The sequence below is a fragment of the Antechinus flavipes genome, chromosome 2, assembly GCF_016432865.1.
Source record: "Antechinus flavipes isolate AdamAnt ecotype Samford, QLD, Australia chromosome 2, AdamAnt_v2, whole genome shotgun sequence".
In the NCBI taxonomy this organism is placed as follows: Eukaryota; Metazoa; Chordata; class Mammalia; order Dasyuromorphia; family Dasyuridae; genus Antechinus; species Antechinus flavipes.
The window spans coordinates 642241748-642264073 of NC_067399.1; the positions used below are offsets into that span (position 1 = coordinate 642241748).

The following is a 22326-nucleotide window of genomic DNA, read 5'->3' on the forward strand; positions in this document are numbered from 1 at the left end:
GGGGGAGGGGAAAGAGGAAAAAAGACAATGAGAGACAGAGACAAGAGAGACAGAGACAGACAGAGGGGGAGGGGAAAGAGGAAAAACAGACAATGAGAGACAGAGACAGAGAGAGGAAGGGGAAAGAGGAAAAAGAGACAATGAGAGACAGAGACAGAGAGACGGGAAGGGGAAAGAGGAAAAAGAGACAATGAGAGACAGAGACAAAGAGAGGGGAAGTGGAAAGAGGAAAAAGAGACAATGAGAGACAGAGACAGAGAGATGGGAAGGGGAAAGAGGAAAAAGAGACAATGAGAGACAGAGACAGAGAGACGGGAAGGGGAAAGAGGAAAAAGAGACAATGAGAGACAGAGACAAAGAGAGGGGAGGGGAAAGAGGAAAAAGAGACAATGAGAGACAGAGACAAAGAGAGGGGAAGGGGAAAGGAGAAAAAGCAACAATGCGAGACAGAGACAAAGAGACGGGAAGGGGAAAGAGGAAAAAGAGGCAAAGAGAGACAGAGACAGAGAGACGGGAAGTGGAAAGAGGAAAAACAGACAATGAGAGACAGAGACAGAGAGGGGAAGGGGAAAGAGAAAAAGAGACAATGAGAGACAGAGACAGACAGAGGGGGAGGGGAAAGAGGAAAAACAGACAATGAGAGACAGAGACAGAGAGACGGGAAGGAGAAAGAGGAAAAAGAGACAATGAGAGACAGAGACAGAGAGACGGGAAGGGAAAGAGGAAAAAGAGACAATGAGAGACAGAGACAGAGAGATGGGAAGGGGAAAGAGAAAAAGAGACAAAGAGACAGAGAGAGAGAGAGACAGAGAGACGGGAAGGGGAAGAGGAAAAAGAGACAATGAGAGACAGAGACAGAGAGACGGGAAGGGAAAGAGGAAAAAGAGACAATGAGAGACAGAGACAGAGAGGGAAGGGGAAAGAGGAAAAAGAGACAATGAGAGACAGAGACAGAAAGAGGGGGAGGGGAAAGAGGAAAAAGAGACAATGAGAGACAGAGACAGAGAGACGGGAAGGGGAAAGAGAATAAAGAGACAAAGAGAGAAAGAAAGAGACAGAGAGAGGGGAAGGGGAAAGAGGAAAAAGAGACAATGAGAGACAGAGACAGAGAGACGGGAAGGGGAAAGAGGAAAAACAGACAATGAGAGACAGAGACAGAGAGACGGAAGGGGAAAGAGGAAAAAGAGACAATGAGAGGCAGAGACAGAGAGAAGGGAAGGGGAAAGAGGAAAAAGAGACAATAAGAGACAGAGACAAAGAGAGGAGAAGTGGAAAGAGGAAAAAGAGACAATGAGAGACAGAGACAAAGAGACGGGAAGGAGAAAGAGGAAAAAGAGACAATGAGAGACAGAGACAGAGAGACGGAAGGGGAAAGAGGAAAAAGAGACAATGAGAGACAGAGACAAAGAGAGGGGGAGGGGAAAGAGGAAAAAGAGACAATGAGAGAGAGAGAGACAGAGAGAGGGGAAGGGGAAAGAGGAAAAAGAGACAATGAGAGACAGAGACAGAGAGAGGAAGGGGAAAGAGGAAAAAGAGACAATGAGAGACAGAGACAGAGAGACGGGAAGGGGAAAGAGGAAAAAGAGACAATGAGAGACAGAGACAGAGAGAGGGGAAGTGGAAAGAGGAAAAAGAGACAATGAGAGACAGATACAGAGAGAGGGGGAGGGGAAAGAGGAAAAATAGACAATGAGAGAGAGAGACAGAGAGACGGGAAGGGGAAAGAGGAAAAAGAGACAAAGAGAGACAGAGACAGAGAGACGGGAAGGGGAAAGAGGAAAAAGAGACAATGAGAGACAGAGACAAAGAGACGGGAAGGGAGAAGAGGAAAAAGAGACAATGAGAGACAGAGACAGAGAGACGGGAAGGGGAAAGAGGAAAAACAAACAATGAGAGACAGAGACAGAGAGAAGGGGAGGGGAAAGAGGAAAAAGAGACAATGAGAGACAGAGACAGAGAGACGGGAAGGGGAAAGAGGAAAAAGACAAAGAGAGACACAGACAGAGAGAGGGGAAGTGGAAAGAGGAAAAAGAGACAATGAGAGACAGAGACAGAGAGAGGGGAAGTGAAAAGAGGAAAAAGAGACAATGAGAGACAGAGATAGAGAGAGGGGGAGGGGAAAGAGGAAAAATAGACAATGAGAGACAGAGACAGAGAGACGGGAAGGGTAAAGAGGAAAAACAGACAATGAGAGACAGAGATAGAGAGACGGAAGGAGAAAGAGGAAAAAGAGACAATGAGACACAGAGACAGAGAGACGGGAAGGGGAAAGAGGAAAAAGAGACAATGAGAGACAGAGACAGAGAGACGGGAAGTGGAAAGAGGAAAAAGAGACAATGAGAGACAGACACAAAGAGACAGGGAAGGGAGAAGAGGAAAAAGAGACAATGAGAGACAGAGACAAAGAGACGGGAAGGGAGAAGAGGAAAAAGAGTCAATGAGAGACAGAGACAGAGAGTCGAAAGGGGGAAAATGGAAAAAGAGACAAAGAAAGACAGAGACAGAGAGACGGGAATGGGAAAGAGGAAAAAGAGACAATGAGAGACAGAGACAGAGAGAGGGGGAGGGGAAAGAGGAAAAAGAGACAATGAGAGACAGAGACAGAGAGACGGGAAGGGGAAAGAGGAAAAAGAGACAAAGAGAGACAGAGACAGAGAGACGGGAATGGGAAAGAGGAAAAAGAGACAATGAGAGACAGAGACAGAGAGAGGGGGAGGGGAAAGAGGAAAAAGAGACAATGAGAGACAGAGACAGAGAGAGGGGGAGGAGAAAGAGGAAAAAGAGACAATTAGAGACAGAGACAGAGAGAGGGGAAGGGGAAAGAGAATAAAGAGACAAAGAGAGACAGAGACAGAGAGACGGGAAGGGGAAAGAGGAAAAAGAGACAATGAGAGACAGAGACAGAGACACGGGAAGGGGAAAGAGGAAAAAGAGACAATGAGAGACAGAGACAGACAGAGGGGGAGGGGAAAGAGGAAAAAGAGAAAAAGAGACAATGAGAGACAGAGACAGACAGAGGGGGAGGGGAAAGAGGAAAAACAGACAATGAGAGACAGAGACAGACAGAGGGGGAGGGGAAAGAGGAAAAAGAGACAAGAGAGACAGAGACAGAGAGACGGGAAGGGGAAAGAGGAAAAAGAGACAATGAGAGACAGAGACAGAGAGACGGGAAGGAGAAAGAGGAAAAAGAGACAATGAGAGACAGAGACAGAGAGAGGGGAAGTGGAAAGAGGAAAAAGAGACAATGAGAGACAGAGACAGAGAGACGGGAAGGGGAAAGAGGAAAAAGAGACAATGAGAGACAGAGATAGAGAGAGGGGGAGGGGAAAGAGGAAAAAGAGACAAAGAGAGACACAGACAGAGAGAGGGGAAGGGGAAAGAGGAAAAAGAGACAATGAGAGACAGAGACAGAGAGAGGGGAAGTGGAAAGAGGAAAAACAGACAATGAGAGACAGAGACAGAGAGGGGGAGGGGAAAGAGGAAAAAAGACAAAGAGAGAAAGAGAGAAAGAGACAGAGAGACGGGAAGGGGAAAGAGGAAAAAGAGACAATGAGAGACAGAGACAGACAGAGGGGGAGGGGAAAGAGGAAAAAGAGACAAAGAGAGACAGAGACAGAGAGACGGGAAGGGGAAAGAGAAAAAAGAGACAATGAGAGACAGAGACAGACAGAGGGGGAGGGGAAAGAGGAAAAAGAGACAAAGAGAGACAGAGACAGAGAGACGGGAAGGGGAAAGAGGAAAAAGAGACAATGAGAGACAGACATAGAGAGACGGGAAGGGAGGAGAGGAAAAAGAGACAATGAGAGACAGAGACAGAGAGACGGGAAGGGGAAAGAGGAAAAAGAGACAATGAGAGACAGAGACAAAGAGAGGGGAAGTGGAAAGAGGAAAAAGAGACAATGAGAGACAGAGACAGAGAGATGGGAAGGGGAAAGAGGAAAAAGAGACAATGAGAGACAGAGACAGACAGAGGGGGAGGGGAAAGAGGAAAAAGAGACAATGAGAGACAGAGACAGAGAGACAGAGAGAAGGGGAGGGGAAAGAGGAAAAATAGACAATGAGAGACAGAGACAGAGAGACGGGAAGGGGAAGAGGAAAAAGAGAAAAAGAGACAATAAGAGACAGAGACAGAGAGACGGGAAGGGGAAAGAGGAAAAAGAGACAATGAGAGACAGAGACAGAGAGACTGGAAGGGGAAAGAGGAAAAATAGACAATGAGAGACAGAGACAGAGAGACGGGAAGGGGAAAGAGGAAAAAGAGACAATGAGAGACAGAGACAGAGAGACGGGAAGGAGAAAAAGGAAAAAGAGGCAATGACAGACAGAGACAGAGAGAGGGGAAGTGGAAAGAGGAAAAAGAGACAATGAGAGACAGAGATAGAGAGACGGGAAGGGGAAAGAGGGAAAAGAGACAATGAGAGACAGAGATAGAGAGAGGGGGAGGGGAAAGAGGAAAAAGAGACAAAGAGAGACACAGATAGACAGACGGGAAGGGGAAAGAGGAAAAAGAGACAATGAGAGACAGAGACAGAGAGAGGGGAAGTGGAAAGAGGAAAAACAGACAATGAGAGACAGAGACAGAGAGGGGGGGAGGGGAAAGAGGAAAAATAGACAATGAGAGACAGAGACGGAGAGACGGGAAGGGGAAAGAGGAAAAAGAGACAATAAGAGACAGAGACAGAGAGACGGGAAGGGGAAAGAGGAAAAAGAGACAATGAGAGACAGAGAGACGGGAAGGGGAAAGAGGAAAAAGAGACAAAGAGAGACAGAGACAGAGAGAGGGGAAGTGAAAAGAGGAAAAACAGACAATGAGAGACAGAGAGACAGAGAGAGGGGAAGTGAAAAGAGGAAAAAGAGAAAAAGAGACAATGAGAGACAGAGATAGAGAGAGGGGGAGGGGAAAGAGGAAAAATAGACAATGAGAGACAGAGACAGAGAGACGGGAAGGGTAAAGAGGAAAAACAGACAATGAGAGACAGAGATAGAGAGACGGAAGGAGAAAGAGGAAAAAGAGACAATGAGACACAGAGACAGAGAGACGGGAAGGGGAAAGAGGAAAAAGAGACAATGAGAGACAGAGACAGACAGACGGGAAGGGGAAAGAGGAAAAAGAGACAAAGAGAGACAGAGACAGAGAGACGGGAATGGGAAAGAGGAAAAAGAGACAATGAGAGAGAGAGACAAAGAGACGGGAAGGGAGAAGAGGAAAAAGAGACAATGAGAGACAGAGACAGAGAGACGGGAAGGGGAAAGAGGAAAAAGAGACAATGAGAGACAGAGACAGAGAGAGGGGAAGGGGAAAGAGGAAAAAGAGACAATGAGAGACAGAGACAGAGAGACGGGAAGGATAAAGAGGAAAAAGAGACAATGAGAGGCAGAGACAGAGAGACGGGAAGGGGAAAGAGGAAAAAGAGACAATGAGAGACAGAGACAGAGAGACGGGAAGGGGAAAGAGGAAAAAGACACAATGAGAGACAGAGATAGAGAGATGGGAAGGGGAAAGAGGAAAAAGAGACAATGAGAGACAGAGACAGACAGAGGGGGAGGGGAAAGAGGAAAAAGAGACAATGAGAGACAGAGACAGAGAGACGGGAAGGAGAAAGATAATAAAGAGACAAAGAGAGACAGAGACAGAGAGACGGGAAGGGGAAAGAGGAAAAAGAGACAAAGAGAGACAGAGACAGAGAGAGGGGGAGGGGAAAGAGGAAAAAGAGACAATGAGAGACAGAGACAGAGAGACGGGAAGGGGAAAGAGGAAAAACAGACAATGAGAGACAGAGACAGACAGACGGGAAGGGGAAAGAGGAAAAAGAGACAAAGAGAGACAGAGACAGAGAGAGGGGAATGGGAAAGAGGAAAAAGAGACAATGAGAGACAGAGACAGAGAGAGGGGGAGGGGAAAGAGGAAAAAGACACAATGAGAGACAGAGACAGAGAGAGGGGGAGGAGAAAGAGGAAAAAGAGACAATGAGAGACAGAGACAGAAAGAGGGGAAGGGGAAAGAGAATAAAGAGACAAAGAGAGACAGAGACAGAGAGACGGGAAGAGGAAAGAGGAAAAAGAGACAATGAGAGACAGAGACAGAGACACAGAAAGGGGAAAGAGGAAAAAGAGACAAAGAGAGACAGAGACAGAGAGACGGGAAGGGGAAAGAGGAAAAAGAGACAATGAGAGACAGAGACAGACAGAGAGACGGGAGGGGAAAGAGGAAAAACAGACAATGAGAGACAGAGACAGACAGAGGGGGAGGGGAAAGAGGAAAAATAGACAGTGAGAGACAGAGACAGAGAGACGGGAAGGGGAAAGAGGAAAAAGAGACAATGAGAGACAGAGACAGAGAGACGGGAAGGGAAAAGAGGAAAAATAGACAATGAGAGACAGAGACAGAGAGACGGAAAGGGGAAAGAGGAAAAAGAGACAATGAGAGACAGAGACAGACAGAGGGGGAGGGGAAAGAGGAAAAAGAGACAATGAGAGACAGAGACAGAGAGACGGGAAGGGGAAAGAGAATAAAAAGACAAAGAGAGAAAGAGACAGAGAGAGGGGAAGGGGAAAGAGGAAAAACAGACAATGAGAGACAGAGACAGAGAGACGGAAAGGGGAAAGAGGAAAAAGAGACAATGAGAGACAGAGACAGACAGAGGGGGAGGGGAAAGAGGAAAAACAGACAATGAGAGACAGAGACAGACAGAGGGGGAGGGGAAAGAGGAAAAATAGACAGTGAGAGACAGAGACAGAAAGAGGGGGAGGGGAAAGAGGAAAAACAGACAATGAGAGACAGAGACAGAGAGACGGGAAGGGGAAAGAGGAAAAAGAGACAATGAGAGACAGAGATAGAGAGACGGAAGGGGAAAGAGGAAAAAGAGACAATGAGAGACAGAGACAGACAGAGGGGGAGGGGAAAGAGGAAAAAGAGACAATGAGAGACAGAGACAGAGAGACGGGAAGGGGAAGAGGAAAAAGACAATGAGAGAAAGAGACAAAGAGAGACAGAGACAGAGAGAGGGGAAGGGGAAAGAGGAAAAAGAGACAATGAGAGACAGAGACAGAGAGAGGGGGAGGGGAAAGAGGAAAAAGAGACAATGAGAGACAGAGACAGAGAGACGGGAAGGGGAAAGAGGAAAAACAGACAATGAGAGACAGAGACAGACAGACGGGAAGGGGAAAGAGGAAAAAGAGACAAAGAGAGACAGAGACAGAGAGAGGGGAAGGGGAAAGAGGAAAAAGAGACAATGAGAGACAGAGACAGAGAGAGAGGGGGAGGGGAAAGAGGAAAAAGACAAAGAGAGACAGAGACAGAGAGAGGGGGAGGGGAAAGAGGAAAAAGAGACAATGAGAGACAGAGACAGACAGAGGGGGAGGGGAAAGAGGAAAAAGAGACAAAGAGAGACAGAGACAGAGAGACGGGAAGAGGAAAGAGGAAAAAGAGACAATGAGAGACAGAGACAGAGACACGGGAAGGGGAAAAGAGGAAAAAGAGACAAGAGAGACAGAGAGAGAGACAGAGACAGAGAGACGGGAAGGGGAAAGAGGAAAAAGAGACAATGAGAGACAGAGACAGACAGAGGGGGAGGGGAAAGAGGAAAAAGAGACAATGAGAGAAAGAGACAAAGAGACAGAGATGGAGAGAGAAAGAGAGAAAGAGACAGAGAGAGGGGGAGGAAAGAGGAAAAATAGACAATGAGAGACAGAGACAGAGAGACGGGAAGGGGAAAGAGGAAAAAGAGAAAAAGAGACAATGAGAGACAGAGACAGAGAGACGGGAAGGGAAAGAGGAAAAATAGACAATGAGAGACAGAGACAGAGAGACGGAAGGGGAAAGAGGAAAAAGAGACAATGAGAGACAGAGACAGACAGAGGGGGAGGGGAAAGAGGAAAAAGAGACAAAGAGAGGGGAAGGGAAAGAGGAAAAAGAGAAAAAGAGACAATGAGAGACAGAGACAGAGAGACGGGAAGGGGAAAGAGAATAAAGAGACAAAGAGAGACAGAGAGAGAGACAGAGAGAGGGGAAGGGGAAAGAGAAAAAGAGACAAAGAGAGGGGAAGTGGAAAGAGGAAAAAAGAGACAATGAGAGACAGAGACAGAGAGACGGAAGGGGAAAGAGGAAAGAGGAAAAAAGAGACAATGAGAGACAGAGACAGACAGAGGGGGAGGGGAAGAGGAAAAAGAGAAAAAGAGACAATGAGAGACAGAGACAGACAGAGGGGGAGGGGAAAGAGGAAAAAGAGACAATGAGAGACAGAGACAGACAGAGGGGGAGGGGAAGAGGAAAAAGAGACAAAGAGACAGAGATGGAGAGAGAAAGAGACAGAGAGACGGGAAGGGAAAGAGGAAAAAGAGACAAAGAGACGGGAAGGGGAAAGAGGAAAAAGAGACAAGAGAGACAGAGATAGAGAGACGGGAAGGGGAAAGAGGAAAAAGAGACAATGAGAGACAGAGACAGACAGAGGGGGAGGGGAAAGAGGAAAAAGAGACAATGAGAGACAGAGACAGAGAGACGGGAAGGGGAAAGAGGAAAAAGAGACAAAGAGACAGAGACAGAGAGACGGGAAGGGGAAAGAGGAAAAAGAGACAAAGAGAGACAGAGACAGAGAGACGGGAAGGGGAAAGAGGAAAAAGAGACAATGAGAGACAGAGACAAAGAGATGGGAAGGGAGAAGAGGAAAAAGAGACAATGAGAGACAGAGACAGAGAGACGGGAAGGGGAAAGAGGAAAAAGAGACAAAGAGAGACAGAGACAGAGAGACGGGAAGGAGAAAAAGGAAAAAGAGGCAATGACAGACAGAGACAGAGAGACAGAGACAGGGGAAGGGGAAAGAGGAAAAACAGACAATGAGAGAAAGAGACAAAGAGAGGGGGAGGGGAAAGAGGAAAAAGAGACAATGAGAGACAGAGACAGAGAGAGGGGGAGGAGAACGAGGAAAAACAGACAATGAGAGACAGAGACAGAGAGAGGGGAAGGGGAAAGAGAATAAAGAGACAAAGAGAGAAAGAGACAGAGAGAGGGGGAGGGGAAAGAGGAAAAAGAGACAATGAGTGACAGAGACAGAGAGACAGAAAGGGGAAAGAGGAAAAAGAGACAATGAGAGACAGAGATAGAGAGATGGGAAGGGGAAAGAGGAAAAACAGACAATGAGAGAAAGAGACAAACAGAGGGGGAGGGGAAAGAGGAAAAAGAGACAATGAGAGACAGAGACAGAGAGAGGGGGAGGGGAAAGAGGAAAAAGAGACAATGAGAGACAGAGACAGAGAGACGGGAAGGGGAAAGAGGAAAAACAGACAATGAGAGACAGAGACAGAGAGAGGGGAAGGGGAAAGAGAATAAAGAGACAAAGAGAGACAGAGACAGAGAGACGGGAAGAGGAAAGAGGAAAAAGAGACAATGAGAGACAGAGACAGATACACGGGAAGGGGAAAGAGGAAAAAGAGACAAAGAGAGACAGAGACAGACAGAGGGGGAGGGGAAAGAGGAAAGAGGAAAAACAGACAATGAGAGACAGAGACAGACAGAGGGGGAGGGGAAAGAGGAAAAAGAGACAAAGAGAGACAGAGACAGAGAGACGGCGAGGGGAAAGAGGAAAAAGAGACAATGAGAGACAGAGACAGAGAGACGGGAAGGGGAAAGAGGAAAAAGAGACAATGAGAGACAGAGACAGAGAGACGGGAAGGATAAAGAGGAAAAAGAGACAATGAGAGACAGAGACAGAGAGACGGGAAGGGGAAAGAGGAAAAAGAGACAATGAGAGACAGAGACAGAGAGACGGGAAGGGGAAAGAGGAAAAAGACAAAGAGAGACACAGACAGAGAGAGGGGAAGTGGAAAGAGGAAAAAGAGACAATGAGAGACAGAGACAGAGAGAGGGGAAGTGGAAAGAGGAAAAAGAGACAATGAGAGACAGAGATAGAGAGAGGGGGAGGGGAAAGAGGAAAAATAGACAATGAGAGACAGAGACAGAGAGACGGGAAGGGAAAGAGGAAAAACAGACAATGAGAGACAGAGATAGAGAGACGGGAAGGGGAAAGAGGAAAAAGAGACAATGAGAGACAGAGACAGAGAGACGGGAAGGGGAAAGAGGAAAAAGAGACAATGAGAGACAGAGACAGAGAGACGGGAGGGGAAAGAGGAAAAAGAGACAATGAGAGACAGAGACAAGAGAGACAGAGAGAGGGGAGGGGAAAGAGGAAAAAGAGACAATGAGAGACAGAGACAAAGAGACGGGAAGGGAGAAGAGGAAAAAGAGTCAATGAGAGACAGAGACAGAGAGTCGAAAGGGGGAAAATGGAAAAAGAGACAAAGAGAGACAGAGACAGAGAGACGGGAATGGGAAAGAGGAAAAAGAGACAATGAGAGACAGAGACAGAGAGAGGGGGAGGGGAAAGAGGAAAAAGAGACAATGAGAGACAGAGACAGAGAGACGGGAAGGGGAAAGAGGAAAAAGAGACAATGAGAGACAGAGATAGAGAGAGGGGGAGGGGAAAGAGGAAAAAGAGACAATGAGAGACAGAGACAGAGAGAGGGGGAGGGGAAGAGGAAAAAGAGACAATGAGAGACAGAGACAGAGAGACGGGAAGGGGAAAGAGAATAAAGAGACAAAGAGAGACAGAGACAGAGAGACGGGAAGGGGAAAGAGGAAAAAGAGACAAGAGAGACAGAGACAGAGAGACGGGAAGGGGAAAGAGGAAAAAGAGACAATGAGAGACAGAGACAGAGAGACGGGAAGGGGAAAGAGGAAAAAGAGACAATGAGAGACAGAGACAGAGAGAGGGGGAGGGGAAAGAGGAAAAACAGACAATGAGAGACAGAGACAGAGAGAGGGGGAGGGGAAAGAGGAAAAAGAGACAATGAGAGACAGAGACAGAGAGACGGGAAGGAGAAAGAGGAAAAAGAGACAATGAGAGACAGAGACAGAGAGAGGGGAAGTGGAAAGAGGAAAAAGAGACAATGAGAGACAGAGACAAGAGAGGGGAAGGGAAAGAGGAAAAAGAGACAATGAGAGACAGAGACAGAGAGACGGGAAGGGGAAAGAGGAAAAAGAGACAATGAGAGACAGAGACAAAGAGAGGGGGAGGGGAAAGAGGAAAAAGAGACAATGAGAGACAGAGACAGAGAGAGGGGAAGGGGAAAGAGGAAAAAGAGACAATGAGAGACAGAGACAGAGAGAGGGGGAGGGGAAAGAGGAAAAAGAGACAATGAGAGACAGAGACAGAGAGATGGGAAGGGGAAAGAGGAAAAAGAGACAATGAGAGAAAGAGACAAAGAGAGACAGAGAGACGGGAAGGGGAAAGAGGAAAAAGAGACAATGAGAGACAGAGACAGAGAGAGGGGAAGGGGAAAGAGGAAAAAGAGACAATGAGAGACAGAGAGAGAGAGAGGGGAAGGGAAAGAGGAAAAAGAGACAATGAGAGACAGAGACAGAGAGAGGGGGAGGGGAAAGAGGAAAAAGAGACAATGAGAGACAGAGACAGAGAGACGGAAGGGGAAAGAGGAAAAAGAGACAAAGAGAGACAGAGGAGAGAGAGAGACAGAGAGAAGGGAAGGGGAAAGAGGAAAAAGAGACAAAGAGAGACAGAGACAGAGAGACGGGAAGGGGAAAGAGGAAAAAGAGACAATGAGAGACAGAGACAGAGAGACGGGAAGGGGAAAGAGGAAAAAGAGACAATGAGAGACAGAGACAGAGAGACGGGAAGGGGAAAGAGGAAAAAGAGACAATGAGAGACAGAGAGACGGGAAGGGGAAAGAGGAAAAAGAGACAATGAGAGACAGAGACAGAGAGAGGGGAAGGGAAAGAGGAAAAAGAGACAATGAGAGACAGAGAGACAGAGAGATGGGAAGGGGAAAGAGGAAAAAGAGACAATGAGAGACAGAGACAGAGAGAGGGGGAGGGGAAAGAGGAAAAATAGACAATGAGAGACAGAGACAGAGAGACGGGAAGGGGAAAGAGGAAAAACAGACAATGAGAGACAGAGGCAGAGAGAAGGGAAGGGGAAAGAGGAAAAAGAGACAAAGAGAGACAGAGACAGAGAGACGGGAATGGGAAAGAGGAAAAAGAGACAATGAGAGAGAGAGACAAAGAGACGGGAAGGGAGAAGAGGAAAAAGAGACAATGAGAGACAGAGACAGAGAGACGGGAAGGGGAAAGAGGAAAAAGAGACAATGAGAGACAGAGACAAAGAGAGGGGAAGGGGAAAGAGGAAAAAGAGACAATGAGAGACAGAGACAGAGAGAGGGGAAGGGGAAAGAGGAAAAAGAGACAATGAGAGACAGAGACAGAGAGAGGGGAAGGGAAAGAGGAAAAAGAGACAATGAGAGACAGAGACAGAGAGAGGGGAAGGGGAAAGAGGAAAAACAGACAATGAGAGACAGAGACAAAGAGAGGGGGAGGGGAAAGAGGAAAAAGAGACAAAGAGACAGAGATGGAGAGAGAAAGAGACAAAGAGACGGGAAGGGGAAAGAGGAAAAAGAGACAATGAGAGACAGAGACAGAGAGACGGGAAGGGGAAAGAGGAAAAAGAGACAATGAGAGACAGAGACAGAGAGACGGGAAGGGGAAAGAGGAAAAAGAGACAATGAGAGACAGAGACAGAGAGAGGGGAAGTGGAAAGAGGAAAAAGAGACAATGAGAGACAGAGACAGACAGAAGGGAGGGGAAAGAGGAAAAACAGACAATGAGAGACAGAGACAGAGAGACGGGAAGGAGAAAGAGAAAAAAGAGACAAAGAGAGACAGAGACAGAGAGACGGGAAGGGGAAAGAGGAAAAAGAGACAATGAGAGACAGAGACAGAGAGACGGGAAGGGGAAAGAGGAAAAAGAGACAATGAGAGACAGAGACAGAGAGACGGGAAGGGGAAAGAGAAAAAGAGACAATGAGAGACAGAGACAGAGAGACGGAAGGGGAAAGAGGAAAAAGAGACAATGAGAGACAGAGACAGAGACACGGGAAGGGGAACGAGGAAAAAGAGACAATGAGAGGCAGAGACAGAGGGACGGGAATGGGAAAGAGGAAAAAGAGACAATGAGAGACAGAGACAGAGAGACGGAAGGGGAAAGAGGAAAAAGAGACAAAGAGAGACAGAGACAGAGAGACGGAAGGGGAAAGAGGAAAAAGACAAAGAGAGACAGAGACAGAGAGACGGGAAGGGGAAAGAGGAAAAAGAGACAATGAGAGACAGAGACAGAGAGACGGGAAGGGGAAAGAGGAAAAAGAGACAATGAGAGACAGAGACAGAGAGAGGGGAAGGGGAAAGAGGAAAAAGAGACAATGAGAGACAGAGACAGAGAGAGGGGGAGGGGAAAGAGGAAAAAGAGACAATGAGAGACAGAGACAGAGAGAGGGGGAGGGGAAAGAGGAAAAAGAGACAATGAGAGACAGAGACAGAGAGACGGGAAGGGGAAAGAGGAAAAAGAGACAATGAGAGACAGAGACAGAGAGACGGGAAGGGGAAAGAGGAAAAAGAGACAATGAGAGACAGAGACAGAGAGACGGGAAGGGGAAAGAGGAAAAAGAGACAATGAGAGACAGAGACAGAGAGACGGAAGGGGAAAGAGGAAAAAGAGACAATGAGAGACAGAGACAGAGAGATGGGAAGGGGAAAGAGGAAAAAGAGACAATGAGAGACAGAGACAGAGAGAGGGGGAGGGGAAAGAGGAAAAAGAGACAATGAGAGACAGAGACAGAGAGACGGGAAGGGGAAAGAGGAAAAAGAGACAATGAGAGACAGAGACAGAGAGACGGGAAGGGGAAAGAGGAAAAAGAGACAAAGAGAGACAGAGACAGAGAGACGGGAAGGGGAAAGAGGAAAAAGAGACAATGAGAGACAGAGACAAAGAGAGGGGAAGGGAAAGAGGAAAAAGAGACAATGAGAGACAGAGACAGAGAGACGGGAAGGGGAAAGAGGAAAAAGAGACAATGAGAGACAGAGACAAAGAGAGGGGGAGGGGAAAGAGGAAAAAGAGACAATGAGAGACAGAGACAGAGAGACGGGAAGGGGAAAGAGAAAAAGAGACAATGAGAGACAGAGACAGAGAGACGGGAAGGGGAAAGAGGAAAAAGAGACAATGAGAGACAGAGACAGAGAGACGGGAAGGGGAAAGAGGAAAAAGAGACAATGAGAGACAGAGACAGAGAGAGGGGAAGGGGAAAGAGGAAAAAGAGACAATGAGAGACAGAGACAGAGAGAGGGGGAGGGGAAAGAGAAAAAGAGACAAAGAGACAGAGATGGAGAGAGAAAGAGACAGAGACAGAGAGAGGAAGGGGAAAGAGGAAAAAGAGACAAAGAGAGACAGAGACAGAGAGACGGGAAGGGGAAAGAGGAAAAAGAGACAATGAGAGACAGAGACAGAGAGACGGGAAGGGAGGAGAGGAAAAAGAGACAATGAGAGACAGAGACAGAGAGACGGGAAGGGGAAAGAGGAAAAAGAGACAATGAGAGACAGAGACAGAGAGAGGGGGAGGGGAAAGAGGAAAAAGAGACAATGAGAGACAGAGACAGAGAGACGGGAAGGGGAAAGAGGAAAAAGAGACAATGAGAGACAGAGACAGAGAGAAGGGAAGGGGAAAGAGGAAAAAGAGACAATGAGAGACAGAGACAGAGAGACGGGAAGGGGAAAGAGGAAAAAAGACAATGAGAGACAGAGACAGAGAGAGGGGGAGGGGAAAGAGGAAAAAGAGACAATGAGAGACAGAGACAGAGAGACAGAGAGAGGGGAAGTGAAAAGAGGAAAAAGAGACAATGAGAGACAGAGACAGAGAGAGGGGGAGGGGAAGAGGAAAGAGGAAAAAGAGACAATGAGAGACAGAGACAGAGAGACGGGAAGGGGAAAGAGGAAAAAGAGACAATGAGAGACAGAGACAGAGAGACGGAAGGAGAAAGAGGAAAAAGAGACAATGAGAGACAGAGACAGAGAGACGGGAAGGGGAAAGAGGAAAAAGAGACAATGAGAGACAGAGACAGAGAGACGGGAAGTGGAAAGAGGAAAAAGAGACAATGAGAGACAGAGACAAAGAGACGGGAAGGGGAAAGAGGAAAAAGAGACAATGAGAGACAGAGACAAAGAGACGGGAAGGGAGAAGAGGAAAAAGAGTCAATGAGAGACAGAGACAGAGAGTCGAAAGGGGGAAAGAGGAAAAAGAGACAATGAGAGACAGAGACAGAGAGACGGGAAGGAAAGAGGAAAAAGAGACAAAGAGAGACAGAGACAAAGAGAGACAGAGACAGAGAGAGGGGGAGGGGAAAGAGGAAAAAGAGACAATGAGAGACAGAGACAGAGAGACGGGAAGGGGAAAGAGGAAAAAGAGACAATGAGAGACAGAGACAGAGAGAGGGGGAGGGGAAAGAGGAAAAAGAGACAATGAGAGACAGAGACAGAGAGAGGGGGAGGAGAAAGAGGAAAAAGAGACAATTAGAGACAGAGACAGAGAGAGGGGAAGGGGAAAGAGAATAAAGAGACAAAGAGAGACAGAGACAGAGAGACGGGAAGAGGAAAGAGGAAAAAGAGACAAAGAGAGACAGATACAGAGAGACGGGAAGGGGAAAGAGGAAAAAGAGACAAAGAGAGACAGAGACAGAGAGACGGGAAGGGGAAAGAGGAAAAAGAGACAATGAGAGACAGAGACAGACAGAGGGGGAGGGGAAAGAGGAAAAACAGACAATGAGAGACAGAGACAGACAGAGGGGGAGGGGAAAGAGGAAAAAGAGACAAAGAGAGACAGAGACAGAGAGACGGGAAGGGGAAAGAGGAAAAACAGACAATGAGAGACAGAGACAGAGAGACGGGAAGGGGAAAGAGGAAAAAGAGACAATGAGAGACAGAGACAGAGAGAGGGGAAGTGGAAAGAGGAAAAAGAGACAATGAGAGACAGAGATAGAGAGACGGGAAGGGGAAGAGGAAAAAGAGACAATGAGAGACAGAGATAGAGAGAGGGGGAGGGGAAAGAGGAAAAAGAGACAAAGAGAGACAGAGACAGAGAGATGGGAAGTGGAAAGAGGAAAAAGAGACAATGAGAGACAGAGACAGAGAGAGGGGAAGTGGAAAGAGGAAAAACAGACAATGAGAGACAGATACAGAGAGAGGGGGAGGGGAAAGAGGAAAAATAGACAATGAGAGACATAGACAGAGAGACGGGAAGGGGAAAGAGGAAAAAGAGACAATGAGAGACAGAGACAGAGAGACGGGAAGGGGAAAGAGGAAAAAGAGACAATGAGAGACAGAGAGACGGGAAGGGGAAAGAGGAAAAAGAGACAAAGAGAGACAGAGACAGAGAGAGGGGAAGTGAAAAGAGGAAAAACAGACAATGAGAGACAGAGAGAAAGAGATGAAAAGGGAAAAGAGGAAAAAGAGACAATGAGAGACAGAGATAGAGAGAGGGGGAGGGGAAAGAGGAAAAATAGACAATGAGAGACAGAGACAGAGAGACGGGAAGGGTAAAGAGGAAAAACAGACAATGAGAGACAGAGGCAGAGAGAAGGGAAGGGGAAAGAGGAAAAAGAGACAAAGAGAGACAGAGACAGAGAGACGGGAAGGGGAAAGAGGAAAAAGAGACAATGAGAGACAGAGACAAGAGAGGGGAAGGGAAAGAGGAAAAAGAGACAATGAGAGACAGAGACAGAGAGACGGGAAGGGGAAAGAGGAAAAAGAGACAATGAGAGACAGAGAGACGGGAAGGGGAAAGAGGAAAAAGAGACAAAGAGAGACAGAGACAGAGAGAGGGGAAGTGGAAAGAGGAAAAAGAGACAATGAGAGACAGAGAGAGAGAGAGGAGAGAGAGAGAGAAGAGAGAGAGAGAGACAGAGAGAGAGAGAGACAGAGAGAGGGGGAGGGGAAAGAGGAAAAAGAGACAATGAGAGACAGAGACAAAGAGACGGAAAGGGGAAAGAGGAAAAAGAGACAATGAGAGACAGAGACAGAGAGAGGGGGAGGGGAAAGAGGAAAAAGAGACAAAGAGAGACAGAGAGAGAGAGAGACAGAGAGACGGGAATGGGAAAGAGGAAAAAGAGACAATGAGAGACAGAGACAGAGAGACGGGAAGGGGAAAGAGGAAAAAGAGACAATGAGAGACAGAGACAGAGAGACGGGAAGGGGAAAGAGGAAAAAGAGACAATGAGAGACAGAGACAAAGAGAGGGGGAGGGGAAAGAGGAAAAAGAGACAATGAGAGACAGAGACAGAGAGACGGGAAGGATAAAGAGGAAAAAGAGACAATGAGAGGCAGAGACAGAGAGACGGGAAGGGGAAAGAGGAAAAAGAGACAATGAGAGACAGAGACAGACAGAGGGGGAGGGGAAAGAGGAAAAACAGACAATGAGAGACAGAGACAGACAGAGGGGGAGGGGAAAGAGGAAAAAGAGAAAATGAGAGACAGAGAGAGACAGAGACAGAAAGAGGGGGAGGGGAAAGAGGAAAAAGAGACAATGAGAGACAGAGACAGAGAGACGGGAAGGAGAAAGAGGAAAAAAGACAATGAGAGACAGAGACAGAGAGACGGGAAGGGGAAAGAGGAAAAAGAGACAAAGAGAGACAGAGACAGAGAGACGGGAAGGGGAAAGAGGAAAAAGAGACAATGAGAGACAGAGACAGAGAGACGGGAAGGGGAAAGAGGAAAAAGAGACAATGAGAGACAGAGACAGAGAGACGGGAAGGGGAAAGAGGAAAAAGAGACAATGAGAGACAGAGACAGAGAGAAGGGAAGGGGAAAGAGGAAAAAGAGAAAATGAGAGACAGAGACAAAGAGAGACAGAGACAGAGAGAGGGGAAGGGGAAAGAGGAAAAAGAGACAATGAGAGACAGAGACAGAGAGACGGGAAGGGGAAAGAGGAAAAAGAGACAATGAGAGACAGAGACAGAGAGACGGGAAGGGGAAAGAGGAAAAAGAGACAATGAGAGACAGAGACAGAGAGATGGGAAGGGGAAAGAGGAAAAAGAGACAATGAGAGACAGAGACAGAGAGACGGGAAGGGGAAGAGGAAAAAGAGACAAAGAGAGACAGAGAGAGACAGAGACAGAGAGACGGGAAGGGGAAAGAGGAAAAAGAGACAATGAGAGACAGAGACAGAGAGATGGGAAGGGGAAAGAGGAAAAAGAGACAATGAGAGACAGAGACAGAGAGACGGGAAGGGAAAGAGGAAAAAGAGACAATGAGAGACAGAGACAGAGAGACGGGAAGGGGAAAGAGGAAAAAGAGACAATGAGAGACAGAGACAGAGAGGGGAAGGGGAAAGAGGAAAAAGAGACAAAGAGAGACAGAGACAGACAGACGGGAAGGGGAAAGAGGAAAAAGAGACAATGAGAGACAGAGACAGAGAGACGGGAAGGGGAAAGAGGAAAAAAGACAATGAGAGACAGAGAGAGACAGAGACAGAGAGAGGGGAAGGGGAAAGAGGAAAAAGAGACAATGAGAGACAGAGACAGAGAGACGGGAAGGGGAAAGAGGAAAAAGAGACAAGAGAGACAGAGACAGAGAGACGGGAAGGGGAAAGAGGAAAAAGAGACAATGAGAGACAGAGACAGAGAGAGGGGAAGTGGAAAGAGGAAAAAGAGACAATGAGAGACAGAGACAGAGAGAGGGGGAGGGGAAAGAGGAAAAACAGACAATGAGAGACAGAGAGACAGAGAGATGGGAAGGGAAAGAGGAAAAAGAGAAAAAGAGACAATGAGAGACAGAGACAGAGAGAGGGGGAGGGGAAAGAGGAAAAAGAGACAATGAGAGACAGAGACAGAGAGACGGGAAGGGGAAAGAGAAAAAAAGACAATGAGAGACAGAGATAGAGAGACGGGAAGGGAAAGAGAAAAAGAGACAAAGAGAGGGGAAGGGGAAAGAGGAAAAAGAGAAAAAGAGACAATGAGAGACAGAGACAGAGAGACGGGAAGGGGAAAGAGGAAAAAGAGACAATGAGAGACAGAGACAGAGAGACGGGAAGGGGAAAGAGGAAAAAGAGACAAGAGAGACAGAGACAGAGAGACGGGAAGGGGAAAGAGGAAAAAGAGACAATGAGAGACAGAGACAGAGAGAGGGGGAGGGGAAAGAGGAAAAAGAGACAATGAGAGACAGAGACAGAGAGACGGGAAGGGGAAAGAGGAAAAAGAGACAATGAGAGACAGAGACAGAGAGACGGGAAGGGGAAAGAGGAAAAAGAGACAAAGAGAGACAGAGAGAGGGGAAGGGAAAGAGGAAAAAGAGACAATGAGAGACAGAGACAGAGAGAGGGGGAGGGGAAAGAGGAAAAAGAGACAATGAGAGACAGAGACAGAGAGAGGGGGAGGAGAAAGAGGAAAAAGAGACAATGAGAGACAGAGACAGAGAGAGGGGAAGGGGAAAGAGAAAAAGAGACAAGAGAGACAGAGACAGAGAGACGGGAAGGGGAAAGAGGAAAAAGAGACAATGAGAGAGACAGAGACAGAGACAGAGAGAGGGGAAGGGAAAGAGGAAAAAGAGACAAAGAGAGACAGAGACAGAGAGACGGAAGGGGAAAGAGGAAAAAGAGAAAAAGAGACAATGAGAGACAGAGACAGACAGAGGGGGAGGGGAAAGAGGAAAAAGAGACAATGAGAGACAGAGACAGAGAGACGGGAAGGGGAAAGAGAAAAAAAGACAATGAGAGACAGAGACAGAGAGACGGGAAGGGGAAAGAGGAAAAAGAGACAATGAGAGACAGAGACAGAGAGACGGAAGGGGAAAGAGGAAAAAGAGAAAAAGAGACAATGAGAGACAGAGACAGAGAGAGGGGGAGGGGAAAGAGGAAAAAGAGACAATGAGAGACAGAGACAGAGAGGGGGAGGGGAAAGAGGAAAAATAGACAATGAGAGACAGAGACAGACAGAGGGGGAGGGGAAAGAGGAAAAAGAGACAATGAGAGACAGAGACAGAGAGACGGGAAGGGGAAAGAGGAAAAAGAGACAATGAGAGACAGAGAGACAGAGAGATGGGAAGGGGAAAGAGGAAAAAGAGACAATGAGAGACAGAGACAGAGAGGGGGAGGGGAAAGAGGAAAAAGAGACAATGAGAGACAGAGACAGAGAGACGGGAGGGGAAAGAGGAAAAAGAGACAAAGAGAGACAGAGACAGAGAGACGGGAAGGGGAAGAGGAAAAAGAGACAAGAGAGACAGAGACAGAGAGACGGGAAGGGGAAAGAGGAAAAAGAGACAATGAGAGACAGAGACAAAGAGAGGGGAAGGGGAAAGAGGAAAAAGAGACAATGAGAGACAGAGACAGAGAGACGGGAAGGGGAAAGAGGAAAAAGAGACAATGAGAGACAGAGACAGAGAGAGGGGAAGGGGAAAGAGGAAAAAGAGACAATGAGAGACAGAGACAGAGAGAAGGGAAGGGGAAAGAGGAAAAACAGACAATGAGAGAAAGAGACAAAGAGAGACAGAGAGAGGGGGAGGGGAAAGAGGAAAAAGAGACAATGAGAGACAGAGACAGAGAGAGGGGGAGGAGAAAGAGGAAAAAGACAATGAGAGACAGAGACAGAGAGAGGGGAAGGGGAAAGAGAAAAAGAGACAAAGAGAGACAGAGACAGAGAGGGGGAGGGGAAGAGGAAAAAGAGACAATGAGAGACAGAGACAGAGAGAAGGGAGGGGAAAGAGGAAAAAGAGACAATGAGAGACAGAGACAGAGAGACGGGAAGGGGAAAGAGGAAAAAGAGACAATGAGAGACAGAGACAGAGAGAAGGGAAGGGGAAAGAGGAAAAAGAGACAATGAGAGACAGAGACAGAGAGACGGGAAGGGGAAAGAGGAAAAAGAGACAATGAGAGACAGAGACAGAGAGATGGGAAGGGGAAAGAGGAAAAAGAGACAATGAGAGACAGAGACAAAGAGAGGGGAAGGGGAAAGAGGAAAAAGAGACAATGAGAGACAGAGACAGAGAGAGGGGGAGGGGAAAGAGGAAAAAGAGACAATGAGAGACAGAGACAGAGAGACGGGAAGGGGAAAGAGGAAAAAGAGACAATGAGAGACACAGACAGAGAGAGAGAGGGGAAGGGGAAAGAGGAAAAAGAGACAATGAGAGACAGAGACAGAGAGACGGGAAGGGGAAAGAGGAAAAAGAGACAATGAGAGACAGAGACAGAGAGACGGGAAGGGGAAAGAGAAAAAGAGACAAAGAGAGACAGAGACAAAGAGAGACAGAGACAGAGAGAGGGGAAGGGGAAAGAGGAAAAAGAGACAATGAGAGACAGAGACAGAGAGAGGGGAAGGGGAAAGAGGAAAAACAGACAATGAGAGACAGAGACAGAGAGAGGGGAAGGGGAAAGAGGAAAAAGAGACAAAGAGAGACAGAGACAGAGAGACGGGAAGGGGAAAGAGGAAAAAGAGACAATGAGAGACAGAGACAGAGAGACGGGAAGGGGAAAGAGGAAAAAGAGAAAAAGAGACAATGAGAGACAGAGACAGAGAGACGGGAAGGGAAAGAGAAAAAGAGACAATGAGAGACAGAGACAGAGAGAGGGGAAGGGGAAAGAGGAAAAAGAGACAATGAGAGACAGAGACAGAGAGAGGGGGAGGGGAAAGAGGAAAAAGAGACAATGAGAGACAGAGACAGAGAGAGGGGAAGGGGAAGAGGAAAAAGAGACAATGAGAGACAGAGACAGAGAGACGGGAAGGGGAAAGAGGAAAAAGAGACAATGAGAGACAGAGACAGAGAGACGGGAAGGGGAAAGAGGAAAAAGAGACAATGAGAGACAGAGACAGAGAGACGGGAAGGGGAAAGAGGAAAAAGAGACAATGAGAGACAGAGACAGAGAGACGGGAAGGGGAAAGAGGAAAAAGACAATGAGAGACAGAGACAGAGAGAAGGGAAGGGGAAAGAGGAAAAACAGACAATGAGAGACAGAGACAGAGAGACGGGAAGGGGAAGAGGAAAAAGAGACAATGAGAGACAGAGACAGAGAGAGGGGAAGGGGAAAGAGGAAAAAGAGACAAAGAGAGACAGAGACAGAGAGACGGGAAGTGGAAAGAGGAAAAAGAGACAATGAGAGACAGAGACAGAGAGACGGGAAGGGGAAAGAGGAAAAAGAGACAATGAGAGACAGAGACAGAGAGAGGGGGAGGGGAAAGAGGAAAAAGAGACAAAGAGACAGAGATGGAGAGAGAAAGAGACAGAGAGAGGGGGAGGGGAAAGAGGAAAAAGAGACAATGAGAGACAGAGACAGACAGAGGGGGAGGGGAAAGAGGAAAAAGAGACAATGAGAGACAGAGACAGAGAGACGGGAAGGGGAAAGAGGAAAAAGAGACAATGAGAGACAGAGACAGAGAGACGGGAAGGGGAAAGAGGAAAAAGAGACAAAGAGAGACAGAGACAGAGAGACGGGAAGGGGAAAGAGGAAAAAGAGA

The 22326-nt window shown here is 47.3% G+C and overlaps 1 protein-coding gene across 30 annotated transcripts in view; it reads left to right on the forward strand.

Annotated features, from left to right (window-relative positions):
• LOC127551993 (stomatin-like protein 1) overlaps positions 1 to 20969 on the forward strand; it is a 41474-nt gene extending 20505 nt beyond the window's left edge. For 3 of the 30 annotated variants that reach the window (XM_051982290.1, XM_051982301.1, XM_051982314.1), the window contains one exon: positions 6750 to 6870. The gene's annotated coding sequence lies outside the window, so the exon portion shown is untranslated. The other 27 variants (XM_051982279.1, XM_051982283.1, XM_051982312.1 and 24 more) reach the window with 21 other exon arrangements.
• Positions 20970 to 22326: the final 1357 nt, after the last annotated feature.